This window comes from Gymnoscopelus braueri (assembly GCF_963280865.1).
Source record: "Gymnoscopelus braueri genome assembly, chromosome: 10".
In the NCBI taxonomy this organism is placed as follows: domain Eukaryota; kingdom Metazoa; phylum Chordata; class Actinopteri; order Myctophiformes; family Myctophidae; genus Gymnoscopelus; species Gymnoscopelus braueri.
In genome coordinates this window covers 50,739,877-50,758,795 of record NC_137611.1, presented here as the reverse complement: position 1 = coordinate 50,758,795, position 18,919 = coordinate 50,739,877, and positions in this window count along the sequence as shown.

Below are 18,919 nucleotides of genomic sequence, written 5' to 3'. Positions count from 1 at the left end.
GAAAACTACAAAATGTTGTATCTTTTTTGCACAATGCTATTTTTTTATGAAACCCATCACATAATTCACCGTTTCTGGATTTCTGGATTATATTACAATATTATATGTTAATTACACTGATCTCATATTGCAAATGCAGATAGGAGGTTTTTCCCCACTTTTCCTGGATAATTCTGCAGATAGGAGCTTTTGCACTGTGATGTTAAGTGATTGCATAACTAAATAATGATAAATAGTACAGGCTGTAAATACATACATTTACAGCTGCAAACAGTTGCATCAGTGGTGTGGTCTAGGTTTGTTTTCTGAGGTATACAATAATCATTCCCTGCACGAGATGCGCGTGGTCGTGGGTATACGCTAGCGCATTTTCAATGGAGGAAATGGTTAGTAGACTGGATACGCTTTTTTCCAAAAACAACAACAATTAGGTGGACTACAAAACAACTGGCCCAGGCACCCCTCGACATAATCCCCCCTATACCCTCAACTCCACCACCTGAAATACCCCCCCACTCCCACAACCCCCATTCCCCCCAACCAGCACAACACACCCCCCAAATCCCACCCACCCAAACCCTCATGCCCTCCAACTCCCCTAACTCACTAATACAACTGGATCACCAACCTTGTGTCCGGTGTGGATAGTGGAATAGTATGTAAGATCATTGAATGTCTTAAAGAGCCTATAAGCAAGGAGGAAAGACAGATGCCTTGACCCTAGAATCACCACAGCCAGGGAGGAGATGAGAGCAGCACACAGGCACTTTGTCGCTGACCAAAAAGGAGAGGGTCTGAGGGAGGAATATAAGCGGAGGAAGGAGGAGCTATATCAAGTGTATGCAACTGGAACAACGGGAGCTGACCCAAAAGATCAGGGACATTAAAGAGGTGCATGTTAACCAGAAACATGGCAAGAGCTGGAAGCTCATCAATGACATTTCTGGCAGAAGCTCTTCTCACATCCAAGATCTGGGGAGAAAGCGCAGAGGAACGAGTTGAAACATGGTACCAGCACTTCAAAACACTCCTAGGAAATCCTCCTTCAACCGAAGAAGAGGATGATCCGATGCTCCTGTCTTCCATGACCTTCCCAAACCAGACGGTTCACCATGGATGAGTACCAGAGGGCCAAGGCTACTATCAAGTGAGGCAAGAGCTGCGGGGAAGATGGAGTGACAGCAGAGGTTCTGATGTATGTGCCCATAGACGAGGTGGTGTTGGATTTTATCAAGCACACACGTCTAGCAAGCTGCCAAAGCTGTGGAGCAAAATGATCATCGATCCAGTACCAAAGTCAGGCGAACTCACCAAGGCATTACACTCACAAGTTGCCAAGACGGCTAACAGGAAGATCCTCAACCGTCTTAGACCCATCTTAGACCCTGTAATGAGAAACTTGGGCAGATACTGGTGCTGAGGAGGATACTGGAAGGAGTAAGGAGCGGAATCTTTCAGTGGTGATCACCTTCATGACTTCCAAAAGGCTTTTGGCACCATCCACCGGGGGAATCTGATGAACATTCTCCGGGCCTATGGAGTTCCTCAGAAGATGGTTCAGATGATGGAGACAAGCTACTCGAGGCAGTCCAGGACTTCTAATAACCTGGGCCTGGACTGCTTCAATGGAACAGGACCTGAAGGTCCGGGGGGCACTTGACTGGAATGCCTTGCATGGGATGAGGAGAGTGTGGAAATCAGACTTGGGAGAAGACCTCAAGAGGCGGCTGTTCGTATAGCTACAGTGGAGTCAGTACTGCTGTATGGGGCTGAGACATGGACCGTCACAGCACAACAGGAAAGGGCCTTGGATGGAGTCTACACAAGAATGCTATGAATGGCACTAGGAGTCACATGGACGGACCACATCAGATATGTGGTCCTCTACAGGAACCTACCATGGGTCACAGACAAAGTCAGAGAGAGAAGGATGAGGCAGGGCACTGCGTCAGGGACCCATAACTAGAGGCAAGCAAACTAACACTATAAGAGCCAACCCAGGGCAAAGCCAGGAGAGACAAGAAGTGCACCACCTACGTAGATGCACTTCGGTGTAACAGCTTGGCCAACAATACTGTAGAGCTCAAGACCCTGATGCTAGATAGGAGAGTTTGGAGGGCAGCGATTCAGGAGTCCCAAGTTGGTGTTGGCTAGACCACACTCACACATCGCAAAGACCCTATTCTATATGATCCGGCCTAACTGACCCATGCCCCCCTCAACATAATCCCCCCCATACCCTCTACCCCCAACTCCACCACCTGCAATACTCCCCCACTCCCACAACCCCCCCCCCCCCCCCCCAACTGCCAGCCCACTCCTCTCCACCTCCATAACTCAAAACCCCATCCCACTTCAGGGGTCCCGAGTTGGTGTTGGCTAGACCACACTCTCGCATCGCAAAGACCCTATCCTGTGTGATCCGGCCTAACTGGCCTATGCCCCCCTCAACATAATCCCCCCCATACCCTATACCCCCCAACTCCACCTACTGCAATACTCCCCCACTCCCACAACCCCCCCCAACTGCCAGCCCACACCTCTCCACCTCCCTAACTCAAAACCCCATCCCACTTCAGGGAGTCCTGAGTTGGTGTTGGCTAGACCACACTTTCGCATCACAAAGACCCTATCCTGTATGATCCGGCCTAACTGGCCTATGCCCCCTTCAATATAATCCCCCCCATACCCTCTAGCCCCAACTCCACCACCTGCAATACTCCCCAACTCCCACAAACCCCATACCCCCCAACTGCCAGCCCACACCTCACAACCCCCATAACTCAAAACCCCATCCCACCCCATACCCTCATACCCCCAAATCCCACCCAACCCATTACCCCCACTCCCAGAACCCCCGGTCCCCATGCCCCCAACCAGCACATCACAACCTCCAAACTCCACCCACCCAAACCCTCATGCACCCCCCACCCCATACCCCCCCAACCACCACCCACACCTCCCACACCCTATAACTCCAAACCCCATCCCACCCCCATACCCTCATACCCCCCAACCGACACACCACAATATTTTCACAGGGTTGTTGGCTGCCACGGTGTTCACGTGTGATTTTGATCTGCAATTAATAGAAAATCACGACAATGACGTTCACATTTAAGCAGCAATGACAACCTCTAACCACAAGTTCAAAATGTTCAATGCCAAAACCTCCTATCTATACCTAAAAATGACCTCCTATCTACATAGATGCACATAGGAGGTTTTTACCTAGAAATAGTTAGGCTTACAAACAAACATTATTTTTGTTAAATAATGCTTTTTTATGCTCATTTTGAGATCAAGACATTCTACAGTACTGTATCAAGTATTACCATTACATTTTTTTTTATCAACTCACACTCTTGGTGTGATAAAAGTGTCACCACCTGACACTAATCATTAGCAATCAACAAGGTAATGCAATTAACTTGACAGAGTTACTAACAAATACTTAACTAGTAAGGGGGAAGACACTTTTTTTATTTTGAAAATAATAGATGACTACAAACTGAAAGACATTTAGACGGTCTACATAACATAGAATTCCCAAGTTTCAGCTCTGTCTGCTGCTCAACTAGTTCTGGTGCAGATAAGAGGTTTTGCGCTTCAACATTCTAGCACTAATTGGCACTGAACAAGATAGGAGGTTTTAGTCAAATGACTTTTTCTGACAAAATGAGGGGCGGGACTATCTTGCAGACAGACTGAGCATGTGCAGCATAGCCTATAGTCCTCATCCACAGTGAAATCCGAAAATCATGAAATTTGCACATAGGAGGTTTTGCATTTTGGCCATCGAATAGTGTATACAAATTGGACACTGGACACTGGACAGGAGACGGTGCTTGGCGCCGGAACTTCGGAGGTACGCACGCGTTCGGGGAGAGCCCCTCTACACCGCCACACTCTCCGCTAAGCGGGAGAGCTGTATTTGGAGAAGTGGCGGGCCGTCCAGTGAGGTCAGGGGTCAGAAAAGGTCCCTTTTCAGACAATAGTGTATACAAATTGGACACTAGACACTGGACAGGAGACTGTGCTTGGCGCCGGAACTTCGGAGGTACGCACGCGTTCGGGGAGAGCCCCTCTACACTGCCACACTCTCCGCTAAGCGGGAGAGCTGTATTTGGAAAAGTGGCGGGCCGTCCAGTGTATACAATAGTGTATACAAATTGGACACTGGACACTGGACAGGAGACGGTGCTTGGCGCCGGAACTTCGGAGGTACGCACGCGTTCGGGGAGAGTCCCTCTACACTGCCACACTCTCCGCTAAGCGGGAGAGCTGTATTTGGAAAAGTGGCGGGCCGTCCAGTGAGGTCAGGGGTCAGAAAAGGTCCCTTTTCAGACAATAGTGTATACAAATTGGACACTAGACACTGGACAGGAGACTGTGCTTGGCGCCGGAACTTCGGAGGTACGCACGCGTTCGGGGAGAGACCCTCTACACCGCCACACTCTCCGCTAAGCGGGAGAGCTGTATTTGGAAAAGTGACGGGCCGTCCAGTGTATACAATAGTGTATACAAATTGGACACTGGACACTGGACAGGAGACGGTGCTTGGCGCCGGAACTTCGGAGGTACGCACGCGTTCGGGGAGAGCCCCTCTACACCGCCACACTCTCCGCTAAGCGGGAGAGCTGTATTTGGAGAAGTGGCGGGCCGTCCAGTGAGGTCAGGGGTCAGAAAAGGTCCCTTTTCAGACAATAGTGTATACAAATTGGACACTAGACACTGGACAGGAGACTGTGCTTGGCGCCGGAACTTCGGAGGTACGCACGCGTTCGAGGAGAGCCCCTCTACACTGCCACACTCTCCGCTAAGCGGGAGAGCTGTATTTGGAAAAGTGGCGGGCCGTCCAGTGAGGTCAGGGGTCAGAAAAGGTCAGTTTTCAGACAATAGTGTATACAAATTGGACACTGGACACTGGACAGGAGACGGTGCTTGGCGCCGGAACTTCGGAGGTACGCACGCGTTCGGGGAGAGCCCCTCTACACTGCCACACTCTCCGCTAAGCGGGAGAGCTGTATTTGGAAAAGTGGCGGGCCGTCCAGTGAGGTCAGGGGTCAGAAAAGGTCCCTTTTCAGACAATAGTGTATACAAATTGGACACTGGACACTGGACAGGAGACGGTGCTTGACTCCGGAACTTCGGAGGTACGCACGCGTTCGGGGAGAGCCCCTCTACACCGCCACACTCTCCGCTAAGCGGGAGAGCTGTATTTGGAAAAGTGGCGGGCCGTCCAGTGTATACAATAGTGTATACAAATTGGACACTGGACACTGGACAGGAGACGGTGCTTGGCGCCGGAACTTCGGAGGTACGCACGCGTTCGGGGAGAGCCCCTCTACACCGCCACACTCTCCGCTAAGCGGGAGAGCTGTATTTGGAGAAGTGGCGGGCCGTCCAGTGAGGTCAGGGGTCAGAAAAGGTCCCTTTTCAGACAATAGTGTATACAAATTGGACACTAGACACTGGACAGGAGACTGTGCTTGGCGCCGGAACTTCGGAGGTACGCACGCGTTCGGGGAGAGCCCTTCTACACTGCCACACTCTCCGCTAAGCGGGAGAGCTGTATTTGGAAAAGTGGCGGGCCGTCCAGTGTATACAATAGTGTATACAAATTGGACACTGGACACTGGACAGGAGACGGTGCTTGGCGCCGGAACTTCGGAGGTACGCACGCGTTCGGGGAGAGTCCCTCTACACTGCCACACTCTCCGCTAAGCGGGAGAGCTGTATTTGGAAAAGTGGCGGGCCGTCCAGTGAGGTCAGGGGTCAGAAAAGGTCCCTTTTCAGACAATAGTGTATACAAATTGGACACTGGACACTGGACAGGAGACGGTGCTTGGCGCCGGAACTTCGGAGGTACGCACGCGTTCGGGGAGAGCCCCTCTACACTGCCACACTCTCCGCTAAGCGGGAGAGCTGTATTTGGAAAAGTGGCGGGCCGTCCAGTGAGGTCAGGGGTCAGAAAAGGTCCCTTTTCAGACAATAGTGTATACAAATTGGACACTGGACACTGGACAGGAGACGGTGCTTGACTCCGGAACTTCGGAGGTACGCACGCGTTCGGGGAGAGCCCCTCTACACCGCCACACTCTCCGCTAAGCGGGAGAGCTGTATTTGGAAAAGTGGCGGGCCGTCCAGTGTATACAATAGTGTATACAAATTGGACACTGGACACTGGACAGGAGACGGTGCTTGGCGCCGGAACTTCGGAGGTACGCACGCGTTCGGGGAGAGCCCCTCTACACCGCCACACTCTCCGCTAAGCGGGAGAGCTGTATTTGGAAAAGTGGCGGGCCGTCCAGTGAGGTCAGGGGTCAGAAAAGGTCCCTTTTCAGACAATAGTGTATACAAATTGGACACTGGACACTGGACAGGAGACTGTGCTTGGCGCCGGAACTTCGGAGGTACGCACGCGTTCGGGGAGAGCCCCTCTACACTGCCACACTCTCCGCTAAGCGGGAGAGCTGTATTTGGAAAAGTGGCGGCCCGTCCAGTGAGGTCAGGGGTCAGAAAAGGTCCGTTTTCAGACAATAGTGTATACAAATTGGACACTGGACACTGGACAGGAGACGGTGCTTGGCGCCGGAACTTCGGAGGTACGCACGCGTTCGGAGAGAGCCCCTCTACACCGCCACACTCTCCGCTAAGCGGGAGAGCTGTATTTGGAAAAGTGGCGGGCCGTCCAGTGTATACAATAGTGTATACAAATTGGACACTGGACACTGGACAGGAGACGGTGCTTGGCGCCGGAACTTCGGAGGTACGCACGCGTTCGGGGAGAGCCCCTCTACACCGCCACACTCTCCGCTAAGCGGGAGAGCTGTATTTGGAAAAGTGGCGGGCCGTCCAGTGTATACAATAGTGTATACAAATTGGACACTGGACACTGGACAGGAGACGGTGCTTGGCGCCGGAACTTCGGAGGTACGCACGCGTTCGGGGAGAGCCCCTCTACACCGCCACACTCTCCGCTAAGCGGGAGAGCTGTATTTGGAAAAGTGGCGGGCCGTCCAGTGAGGTCAGGGGTCAGAAAAGGTCCGTTTTCAGACAATAGTGTATACAAATTGGACACTGGACACTGGACAGGAGACGGTGCTAGGCGCCGGAACTTCGGAGGTACGCACGCGTTCGGGGAGAGCCCCTCTACACTGCCACACTCTCCGCTAAGCGGGAGAGCTGTATTTGGAAAAGTGGCGGGCCGTCCAGTGAGGTCAGGGGTCAGAAAAGGTCCCTTTTCAGACAATAGTGTATACAAATTGGACACTGGACACTGGACAGGAGACGGTGCTTGACTCCGGAACTTCGGAGGTACGCAAGCGTTCGGGGAGAGCCCCTCTACACCGCCACACTCTCCGCTAAGCGGGAGAGCTGTATTTGAAAAAGTGGCGGGCCGTCTAGTGTATACAATAGTGTATACAAATTGGACACTGGACACTGGACAGGAGACGGTGCTTGGCGCCGGAACTACAGAGGTACGCACGCGTTCGGGGAGAGCCCCTCTACACCGCCACACTCTCCGCTAAGCGGGAGAGCTGTATTTGGAAAAGTGGCGGGCCGTCCAGTGAGGTCAGGGGTCAGAAAAGGTCCCTTTTCAGACAATAGTGTATACAAATTGGACACTGGACACTGGACAGGAGACTGTGCTTGGCGCCGGAACTTCGGAGGTACGCACGCGTTCGGGGAGAGCCCCTCTACACTGCCACACTCTCCGCTAAGCGGGAGAGCTGTATTTGGTAAAGTGGCGGGCCGTCCAGTGAGGTCAGGGGTCCGAAAAGGTCTGTTTTCAGACAATAGTGTATACAAATTGGACACTGGACAGGAGACGGTGCTTGGCGCCGGAACTTCGGAGGTACGCACGTGTTCGGGGAGAGCCCCTCTACACCGCCACACTCTCCGCTAAGCGGGAGAGCAGTATTTGGAAAAGTGGCGGGCCGTCCAGTGAGGTCAGGGGTCAGAAAAGGTCCCTTTTCAGACAATAGTGTATACAAATTGGACACTGGACAGGAGACGGTGCTTGGTGCCGGAACTTCGGAGGTACGCACGCGTTCGGGGAGAGCCCCTCTACACTGCCACACTCTCCGCTAAGCGGGAGAGCTGTATTTGGAAAAGTGGCGGGCCGTCCAGTGAGGTCAGGGGTCAGAAAAGGTCTGTTTTCAGACAATAGTGTATACAAATTGGACACTGGACAGGAGACGGTGCTTGGCGCCGGAACTTCGGAGGTACGCACGCGTTCGGGGAGAGCCCCTCTACACCGCCACACTCTCCGCTAAGCGGGAGAGCTGTATTTGGAAAAGTGGCGGGCCGTCCAGTGTATACAATAGTGTATACAAATTGGACACTGGACACTGGACAGGAGACGGTGCTTGGCGCCGGAACTTCGGAGGTACGCACGCGTTCGGGGAGAGCCCCTCTACACCGCCACACTCTCCGCTAAGCGGGAGAGCTGTATTTCGAAAAGTGGCGGGCCGTCCAGTGAGGTCAGGGGTCAGAAAAGGTCCGTTTTCAGACAATAGTGTACACAAATTGGACACTGGACACTGGACAGGAGACGGTTCTTGGCGCCGGAACTTCGGAGGTACGCACGCGTTCGGGGAGAGCCCCTCTACACTGCCACACTCTCCGCTAAGCGGGAGAGCTGTATTTGGAAAAGTGGCGGGCCGTCCAGTGAGGTCAGGGGTCAGAAAAGGTCCGTTTTCAGACAATAGTGTATACAAATTGGACACTGGACACTGGACAGGAGACGGTGCTTGGCGCCGGAACTTCGGAGGTACGCACGCGTTCGGGGAGAGCCCCTCTACACTGCCACACTCTCCGCTAAGCGGGAGAGCTGTATTTGGAAAAGTGGCGGGCCGTCCAGTGAGGTCAGGGGTCAGAAAAGGTCTGTTTTCAGACAATAATGTATACAAATTGGACACTGGACAGGAGACGGTGCTTGGCGCCGGAACTTCGGAGGTACGCACACGTTCGGGGAGAGCCCCTCTACACCGCCACAGTCTCCGCTAAGCGGGAGAGCTGTATTTGGAAAAGTGGCGGGCCGTCCAGTGTATACAATAGTGTATACAAATTGGACACTGGACACTGGACAGGAGACGGTGCTTGGCGCCGGAACTTCGGAGGTACGCACGCGTTCGGGGAGAGTCCCTCTACACTGCCACACTCTACGCTAAGCGGGAGAGCTGTATTTGGAAAAGTGGCGGGCCGTCCAGTGAGGTCAGGGGTCAGAAAAGGTCCCTTTTCAGACAATAGTGTATACAAATTGGACACTGGACACTGGACAGGAGACGGTGCTTGGCGCCGGAACTTCGGAGGTACGCACGCGTTCGGGGAGAGCCCCTCTACACTGCCACACTCTCCGCTAAGCAGGAGAGCTGTATTTGGAAAAGTGGCGGGCCGTCCAGTGAGGTCAGGGGTCAGAAAAGGTCTGTTTTCAGACAATAATGTATACAAATTGGACACTGGACAGGAGACGGTGCTTGGCGCCGGAACTTCGGAGGTACGCACACGTTCGGGGAGAGCCCCTCTACACCGCCACAGTCTCCGCTAAGCGGGAGAGCTGTATTTGGAAAAGTGGCGGGCCGTCCAGTGTATACAATAGTGTATACAAATTGGACACTGGACACTGGACAGGAGACGGTGCTTGGCGCCGGAACTTCGGAGGTACGCACGCGTTCGGGGAGAGTCCCTCTACACTGCCACACTCTACGCTAAGCGGGAGAGCTGTATTTGGAAAAGTGGCGGGCCGTCCAGTGAGGTCAGGGGTCAGAAAAGGTCCCTTTTCAGACAGACAATAGTGTATACAAATTGGACACTGGACACTGGACAGGAGACGGTGCTTGGCGCCGGAACTTCGGAGGTACGCACGCGTTCGGGGAGAGCCCCTCTACACTGCCACACTCTCCGCTAAGCGGGAGAGCTGTATTTGGAAAAGTGGCGGGCCGTCCAGTGAGGTCAGGGGTCAGAAAAGGTCCCTTTTCAGACAATAGTGTATACAAATTGGACACTGGACACTGGACAGGAGACGGTGCTTGACTCCGGAACTTCGGAGGTACGCACGCGTTCGGGGAGAGCCCCTCTACACCGCCACACTCTCCGCTAAGCGGGAGAGCTGTATTTGGAAAAGTGGCGGGCCGTCCAGTGTATACAATAGTGTATACAAATTGGACACTGGACACTGGACAGGAGACGGTGCTTGGCGCCGGAACTTCGGAGGTACGCACGCGTTCGGGGAGAGCCCCTCTACACCGCCACACTCTCCGCTAAGCGGGAGAGCTGTATTTGGAAAAGTGGCGGGCCGTCCAGTGTATACAATAGTGTATACAAATTGGACACTGGACACTGGACAGAAGACGGTGCTTGGCGCCGGAACTTCGGAGGTACGCACGCGTTCGGGGAGAGCCCCTCTACACCGCCACACTCTCCGCTAAGCGGGAGAGCTGTATTTGGAAAAGTGGCGGGCCGTCCAGTGAGGTCAGGGGTCAGAAAAGGTCCGTTTTCAGACAATAGTGTATACAAATTGGACACTGGACACTGGACAGGAGACGGTGCTTGGCGCCGGAACTTCGGAGGTACGCACGCGTTCGGGGAGAGCCCCTCTACACTGCCACACTCTCCGCTAAGCGGGAGAGCTGTATTTGGAAAAGTGGCGGGCCGTCCAGTGAGGTCAGGGGTCAGAAAAGGTCCCTTTTCAGACAATAGTGTATACAAATTGGACACTGGACACTGGACAGGAGACGGTGCTTGACTCCGGAACTTCGGAGGTACGCACGCGTTCGGGGAGAGCCCCTCTACACCGCCACACTCTCCGCTAAGCGGGAGAGCTGTATTTGGAAAAGTGGCGGGCCGTCCAGTGAGGTCAGGGGTCAGAAAAGGTCCCTTTTCAGACAATAGTGTATACAAATTGGACACTGGACACTGGACAGGAGACTGTGCTTGGCGCCGGAACTTCGGAGGTACGCACGCGTTCGGGGAGAGCCCCTCTACACTGCCACACTCTCCGCTAAGCGGGAGAGCTGTATTTGGTAAAGTGGCGGGCCGTCCAGTGAGGTCAGGGGTCAGAAAAGGTCAGTTTTCAGACAATAGTGTATACAAATTGGACACTGCAGGAGACGGTGCTTGGCGCCGGAACTTCGGAGGTACGCACGCGTTCGGGGAGAGCCCCTCTACACCGCCACACTCTCCGCTAAGCGGGAGAGCTGTATTTGGAAAAGTGGCGGGCCGTCCAGTGAGGTCAGGGGTCAGAAAAGGTCTGTTTTCAGACAATAGTGTATACAAATTGGACACTGGACAGGAGACGGTGCTTGGCGCCGGAACTTCGGAGGTACGCACGCGTTCGGGGAGAGCCCCTCTACACCGCCACACTCTCCGCTAAGCGGGAGAGCTGTATTTGGAAAAGTGGCGGGCCGTCCAGTGTATACAATAGTGTATACAAATTGGACACTGGACACTGGACAGGAGACGGTGCTTGGCGCCGGAACTTCGGAGGTACGCACGCGTTCGGGGAGAGCCCCTCTACACCGCCACACTCTTCGCTAAGCGGGAGAGCTGTATTTGGAAAAGTGGCGGGCCGTCCAGTGAGGTCAGGGGTCAGAAAAGGTCCCTTTTCAGACAATAGTGTATACAAATTGGACACTGGACACTGGACAGGAGACGGTGCTTGGCGCCGGAACTTCGGAGGTACGCACGCGTTCGGGGAGAGCCCCTCTACACCGCCACACTCTCCGCTAAGCGGGAGAGCTGTATTTGGAAAAGTGGCGGGCCGTCCAATGTATACAATAGTGTATACAAATTGGACACTGGACACTGGACAGGAGACGGTGCTTGGCGCCGGAACTTCGGAGGTACGCACGCGTTCGGGGAGAGCCCCTCTACACCGCCACACTCTCCGCTAAGCGGGAGAGCTGTATTTGGAAAAGTGGCGGGCCGTCCAGTGAGGTCAGGGGTCAGAAAAGGTCAGTTTTCAGACAATAGTGTATACAAATTGGACACTGGACACTGGACAGGAGACGGTGCTTGGCGCCGGAACTTCGGAGGTACGCACGCGTTCGGGGAGAGCCCCTCTACACTGCCACACTCTCCGCTAAGCGGGAGAGCTGTATTTGGAAAAGTGGCGGGCCGTCCAGTGAGGTCAGGGGTCAGAAAAGGTCCCTTTTCAGACAATAGTGTATACAAATTGGACACTGGACACTGGACAGGAGACGGTGCTTGACTCCGGAACTTCGGAGGTACGCACGCGTTCGGGGAGAGCCCCTCTACACTGCCACACTCTCCGCTAAGCGGGAGAGCTGTATTTGGTAAAGTGGCGGGCCGTCCAGTGAGGTCAGGGGTCAGAAAAGGTCAGTTTTCAGACAATAGTGTATACAAATTGGACACTGCAGGAGACGGTGCTTGGCGCCGGAACTTCGGAGGTACGCACGCGTTCGGGGAGAGCCCCTCTACACCGCCACACTCTCCGCTAAGCGGGAGAGCTGTATTTGGAAAAGTGGCGGGCCGTCCAGTGAGGTCAGGGGTCAGAAAAGGTCTGTTTTCAGACAATAGTGTATACAAATTGGACACTGGACAGGAGACGGTGCTTGGCGCCGGAACTTCGGAGGTACGCACGCGTTCGGGGAGAGCCCCTCTACACCGCCACACTCTCCGCTAAGCGGGAGAGCTGTATTTGGAAAAGTGGCGGGCCGTCCAGTGTATACAATAGTGTATACAAATTGGACACTGGACACTGGACAGGAGACGGTGCTTGGCGCCGGAACTTCGGAGGTACGCACGCGTTCGGGGAGAGCCCCTCTACACCGCCACACTCTTCGCTAAGCGGGAGAGCTGTATTTGGAAAAGTGGCGGGCCGTCCAGTGAGGTCAGGGGTCAGAAAAGGTCCCTTTTCAGACAATAGTGTATACAAATTGGACACTGGACACTGGACAGGAGACGGTGCTTGGCGCCGGAACTTCGGAGGTACGCACGCGTTCGGGGAGAGCCCCTCTACACCGCCACACTCTCCGCTAAGCGGGAGAGCTGTATTTGGAAAAGTGGCGGGCCGTCCAATGTATACAATAGTGTATACAAATTGGACACTGGACACTGGACAGGAGACGGTGCTTGGCGCCGGAACTTCGGAGGTACGCACGCGTTCGGGGAGAGCCCCTCTACACCGCCACACTCTCCGCTAAGCGGGAGAGCTGTATTTGGAAAAGTGGCGGGCCGTCCAGTGAGGTCAGGGGTCAGAAAAGGTCAGTTTTCAGACAATAGTGTATACAAATTGGACACTGGACACTGGACAGGAGACGGTGCTTGGCGCCGGAACTTCGGAGGTACGCACGCGTTCGGGGAGAGCCCCTCTACACTGCCACACTCTCCGCTAAGCGGGAGAGCTGTATTTGGAAAAGTGGCGGGCCGTCCAGTGAGGTCAGGGGTCAGAAAAGGTCCCTTTTCAGACAATAGTGTATACAAATTGGACACTGGACACTGGACAGGAGACGGTGCTTGACTCCGGAACTTCGGAGGTACGCACGCGTTCGGGGAGAGCCCCTCTACACCGCCACACTCTCCGCTAAGCGGGAGAGCTGTATTTGGAAAAGTGGCGGGCCGTCCAGTGTATACAATAGTGTATACAAATTGGACACTGGACACTGGACAGGAGACGGTGCTTGGCGCCGGAACTTCGGAGGTACGCACGCGTTCGGGGAGAGCCCCTCTACACCGCCACACTCTCCGCTAAGCGGGAGAGCTGTATTTGGAAAAGTGGCGGGCCGTCCAGTGAGGTCAGGGGTCAGAAAAGGTCCCTTTTCAGACAATAGTGTATACAAATTGGACACTGGACACTGGACAGGAGACTGTGCTTGGCGCCGGAACTTCGGAGGTACGCACGCGTTCGGGGAGAGCCCCTCTACACTGCCACACTCTCCGCTAAGCGGGAGAGCTGTATTTGGTAAAGTGGCGGGCCGTCCAGTGAGGTCAGGGGTCAGAAAAGGTCAGTTTTCAGACAATAGTGTATACAAATTGGACACTGGACACTGGACAGGAGACGGTGCTTGGCGCCGGAACTTCGGAGGTACGCACGCGTTCGGGGAGAGCCCCTCTACACCGCCACACTCTCCGCTAAGCGGGAGAGCTGTATTTGGAAAAGTGGCGGGCCGTCCAGTGAGGTCAGGGGTCAGAAAAGGTCTGTTTTCAGACAATAGTGTATACAAATTGGACACTGCAGGAGACGGTGCTTGGCGCCGGAACTTCGGAGGTACGCACGCGTTCGGGGAGAGCCCCTCTACACCGCCACACTCTCCGCTAAGCGGGAGAGCTGTATTTGGAAAAGTGGCGGGCCGTCCAGTGAGGTCAGGGGTCAGAAAAGGTCTGTTTTCAGACAATAGTGTATACAAATTGGACACTGGACAGGAGACGGTGCTTGGCGCCGGAACTTCGGAGGTACGCACGCGTTCGGGGAGAGCCCCTCTACACCGCCACACTCTCCGCTAAGCGGGAGAGCTGTATTTGGAAAAGTGGCGGGCCGTCCAGTGTATACAATAGTGTATACAAATTGGACACTGGACACTGGACAGGAGACGGTGCTTGGCGCCGGAACTTCGGAGGTACGCACGCGTTCGGGGAGAGCCCCTCTACACCGCCACACTCTTCGCTAAGCGGGAGAGCTGTATTTGGAAAAGTGGCGGGCCGTCCAGTGAGGTCAGGGGTCAGAAAAGGTCCCTTTTCAGACAATAGTGTATACAAATTGGACACTGGACACTGGACAGGAGACGGTGCTTGGCGCCGGAACTTCGGAGGTACGCACGCGTTCGGGGAGAGCCCCTCTACACCGCCACACTCTCCGCTAAGCAGGAGAGCTGTATTTGGAAAAGTGGCGGGCCGTCCAGTGTATACAATAGTGTATACAAATTGGACACTGGACACTGGACAGGAGACGGTGCTTGGCGCCGGAACTTCGGAGGTACGCACGCGTTCGGGGAGAGCCCCTCTACACCGCCACACTCTCCGCTAAGCGGGAGAGCTGTATTTGGAAAAGTGGCGGGCCGTCCAGTGAGGTCAGGGGTCAGAAAAGGTCCGTTTTCAGACAATAGTGTATACAAATTGGACACTGGACACTGGACAGGAGACGGTGCTTGGCGCCGGAACTTCGGAGGTACGCACGCGTTCGGGGAGAGCCCCTCTACACTGCCACACTCTCCCCTAAGCGGGAGAGCTGTATTTGGAAAAGTGGCGGGCCGTCCAGTGAGGTCAGGGGTCAGAAAAGGTCCCTTTTCAGACAATAGTGTATACAAATTGGACACTGGACACTGGACAGGAGACGGTGCTTGACTCCGGAACTTCGGAGGTACGCACGCGTTCGGGGAGAGCCCCTCTACACCGCCACACTCTCCGCTAAGCGGGAGAGCTGTATTTGGAAAAGTGGCGGGCCGTCCAGTGTATACAATAGTGTATACAAATTGGACACTGGACACTGGACAGGAGACGGTGCTTGGCGCCGGAACTTCGGAGGTACGCACGCGTTCGGGGAGAGCCCCTCTACACCGCCACACTCTCCGCTAAGCGGGAGAGCTGTATTTGGAAAAGTGGCGGGCCGTCCAGTGAGGTCAGGGGTCAGAAAAGGTCTGTTTTCAGACAATAGTGTATACAAATTGGACACTGCAGGAGACGGTGCTTGGCGCCGGAACTTCGGAGGTACGCACGCGTTCGGGGAGAGCCCCTCTACACCGCCACACTCTCCGCTAAGCGGGAGAGCTGTATTTGGAAAAGTGGCGGGCCGTCCAGTGAGGTCAGGGGTCAGAAAAGGTCTGTTTTCAGACAATAGTGTATACAAATTGGACACTGGACAGGAGACGGTGCTTGGCGCCGGAACTTCGGAGGTACGCACGCGTTCGGGGAGAGCCCCTCTACACCGCCACACTCTCCGCTAAGCGGGAGAGCTGTATTTGGAAAAGTGGCGGGCCGTCCAGTGAGGTCAAGGGGTCAGAAAAGGTCCGTTTTCAGACAATAGTGTATACAAATTGGACACTGGACACTGGACAGGAGACGGTGCTTGGCGCCGGAACTTCGGAGGTACGCACGCGTTCGGGGAGAGCCCCTCTACACTGCCACACTCTCCGCTAAGCGGGAGAGCTGTATTTGGAAAAGTGGCGGGCCGTCCAGTGAGGTCAGGGGTCAGAAAAGGTCCCTTTTCAGACAATTTTGTATACAAATTGGACACTGGACACTGGACAGGAGACGGTGCTTGGCGCCGGAACTTCGGAGGTACGCACGCGTTCGGGGGGAGCCCCTCTACACTGCCACACTCTCCGCTAAGCGGGAGAGCTGTATTTGGAAAAGTGGCGGGCCGTCCAGTGTATACAATAGTGTATACAAATTGGACACTGGACACTGGACAGGAGACGGTGCTTGGCGCCGGAACTTCGGAGGTACGCACGCGTTCGGGGAGAGCCCCTCTACACCGCCACACTCTTCGCTAAGCGGGAGAGCTGTATTTGGAAAAGTGGCGGGCCGTCCAGTGAGGTCAGGGGTCAGAAAAGGTCCCTTTTCAGACAATAGTGTATACAAATTGGACACTGGACACTGGACAGGAGACGGTGCTTGGCGCCGGAACTTCGGAGGTACGCACGCGTTCGGGGAGAGCCCCTCTACACCGCCACACTCTCCGCTAAGCAGGAGAGCTGTATTTGGAAAAGTGGCGGGCCGTCCAGTGTATACAATAGTGTATACAAATTGGACACTGGACACTGGACAGGAGACGGTGCTTGGCGCCGGAACTTCGGAGGTACGCACGCGTTCGGGGAGAGCCCCTCTACACCGCCACACTCTCCGCTAAGCGGGAGAGCTGTATTTGGAAAAGTGGCGGGCCGTCCAGTGAGGTCAGGGGTCAGAAAAGGTCCGTTTTCAGACAATAGTGTATACAAATTGGACACTGGACACTGGACAGGAGACGGTGCTTGGCGCCGGAACTTCGGAGGTACGCACGCGTTCGGGGAGAGCCCCTCTACACTGCCACACTCTCCCCTAAGCGGGAGAGCTGTATTTGGAAAAGTGGCGGGCCGTCCAGTGAGGTCAGGGGTCAGAAAAGGTCCCTTTTCAGACAATAGTGTATACAAATTGGACACTGGACACTGGACAGGAGACGGTGCTTGACTCCGGAACTTCGGAGGTACGCACGCGTTCGGGGAGAGCCCCTCTACACCGCCACACTCTCCGCTAAGCGGGAGAGCTGTATTTGGAAAAGTGGCGGGCCGTCCAGTGTATACAATAGTGTATACAAATTGGACACTGGACACTGGACAGGAGACGGTGCTTGGCGCCGGAACTTCGGAGGTACGCACGCGTTCGGGGAGAGCCCCTCTACACCGCCACACTCTCCGCTAAGCGGGAGAGCTGTATTTGGAAAAGTGGCGGGCCGTCCAGTGAGGTCAGGGGTCAGAAAAGGTCCCTTTTCAGACAATAGTGTATACAAATTGGACACTGGACACTGGACAGGAGACGGTGCTTGGCGCCGGAACTTCGGAGGTACGCACGCGTTCGGGGAGAGCCCCTCTACACCGCCACACTCTCCGCTAAGCAGGAGAGCTGTATTTGGAAAAGTGGCGGGCCGTCCAGTGTATACAATAGTGTATACAAATTGGACACTGGACACTGGACAGGAGACGGTGCTTGGCGCCGGAACTTCGGAGGTACGCACGCGTTCGGGGAGAGCCCCTCTACACCGCCACACTCTCCGCTAAGCGGGAGAGCTGTATTTGGAAAAGTGGCGGGCCGTCCAGTGAGGTCAGGGGTCAGAAAAGGTCCGTTTTCAGACAATAGTGTATACAAATTGGACACTGGACACTGGACAGGAGACGGTGCTTGGCGCCGGAACTTCGGAGGTACGCACGCGTTCGGGGAGAGCCCCTCTACACTGCCACACTCTCCCCTAAGCGGGAGAGCTGTATTTGGAAAAGTGGCGGGCCGTCCAGTGAGGTCAGGGGTCAGAAAAGGTCCCTTTTCAGACAATAGTGTATACAAATTGGACACTGGACACTGGACAGGAGACGGTGCTTGACTCCGGAACTTCGGAGGTACGCACGCGTTCGGGGAGAGCCCCTCTACACCGCCACACTCTCCGCTAAGCGGGAGAGCTGTATTTGGAAAAGTGGCGGGCCGTCCAGTGTATACAATAGTGTATACAAATTGGACACTGGACACTGGACAGGAGACGGTGCTTGGCGCCGGAACTTCGGAGGTACGCACGCGTTCGGGGAGAGCCCCTCTACACCGCCACACTCTCCGCTAAGCGGGAGAGCTGTATTTGGAAAAGTGGCGGGCCGTCCAGTGAGGTCAGGGGTCAGAAAAGGTCCCTTTTCAGACAATAGTGTATACAAATTGGACACTGGACACTGGACAGGAGACGGTGCTTGACTCCGGAACTTCGGAGGTACGCACGCGTTCGGGGAGAGCCCCTCTACACCGCCACACTCTCCGCTAAGCGGGAGAGCTGTATTTGGAAAAGTGGCGGGCCGTCCAGTGTATACAATAGTGTATACAAATTGGACACTGGACACTGGACAGGAGACGGTGCTTGGCGCCGGAACTTCGGAGGTACGCACGCGTTCGGGGAGAGCCCCTCTACACCGCCACACTCTCCGCTAAGCGGGAGAGCTGTATTTGGAAAAGTGGCGGGCCGTCCAGTGAGGTCAGGGGTCAGAAAAGGTCCCTTTTCAGACAATAGTGTATACAAATTGGACACTGGACACTGGACAGGAGACTGTGCTTGGCGCCGGAACTTCGGAGGTACGCACGCGTTCGGGGAGAGCCCCTCTACACTGCCACACTCTCCGCTAAGCGGGAGAGCTGTATTTGGTAAAGTGGCGGGCCGTCCAGTGAGGTCAGGGGTCAGAAAAGGTCAGTTTTCAGACAATAGTGTATACAAATTGGACACTGGACACTG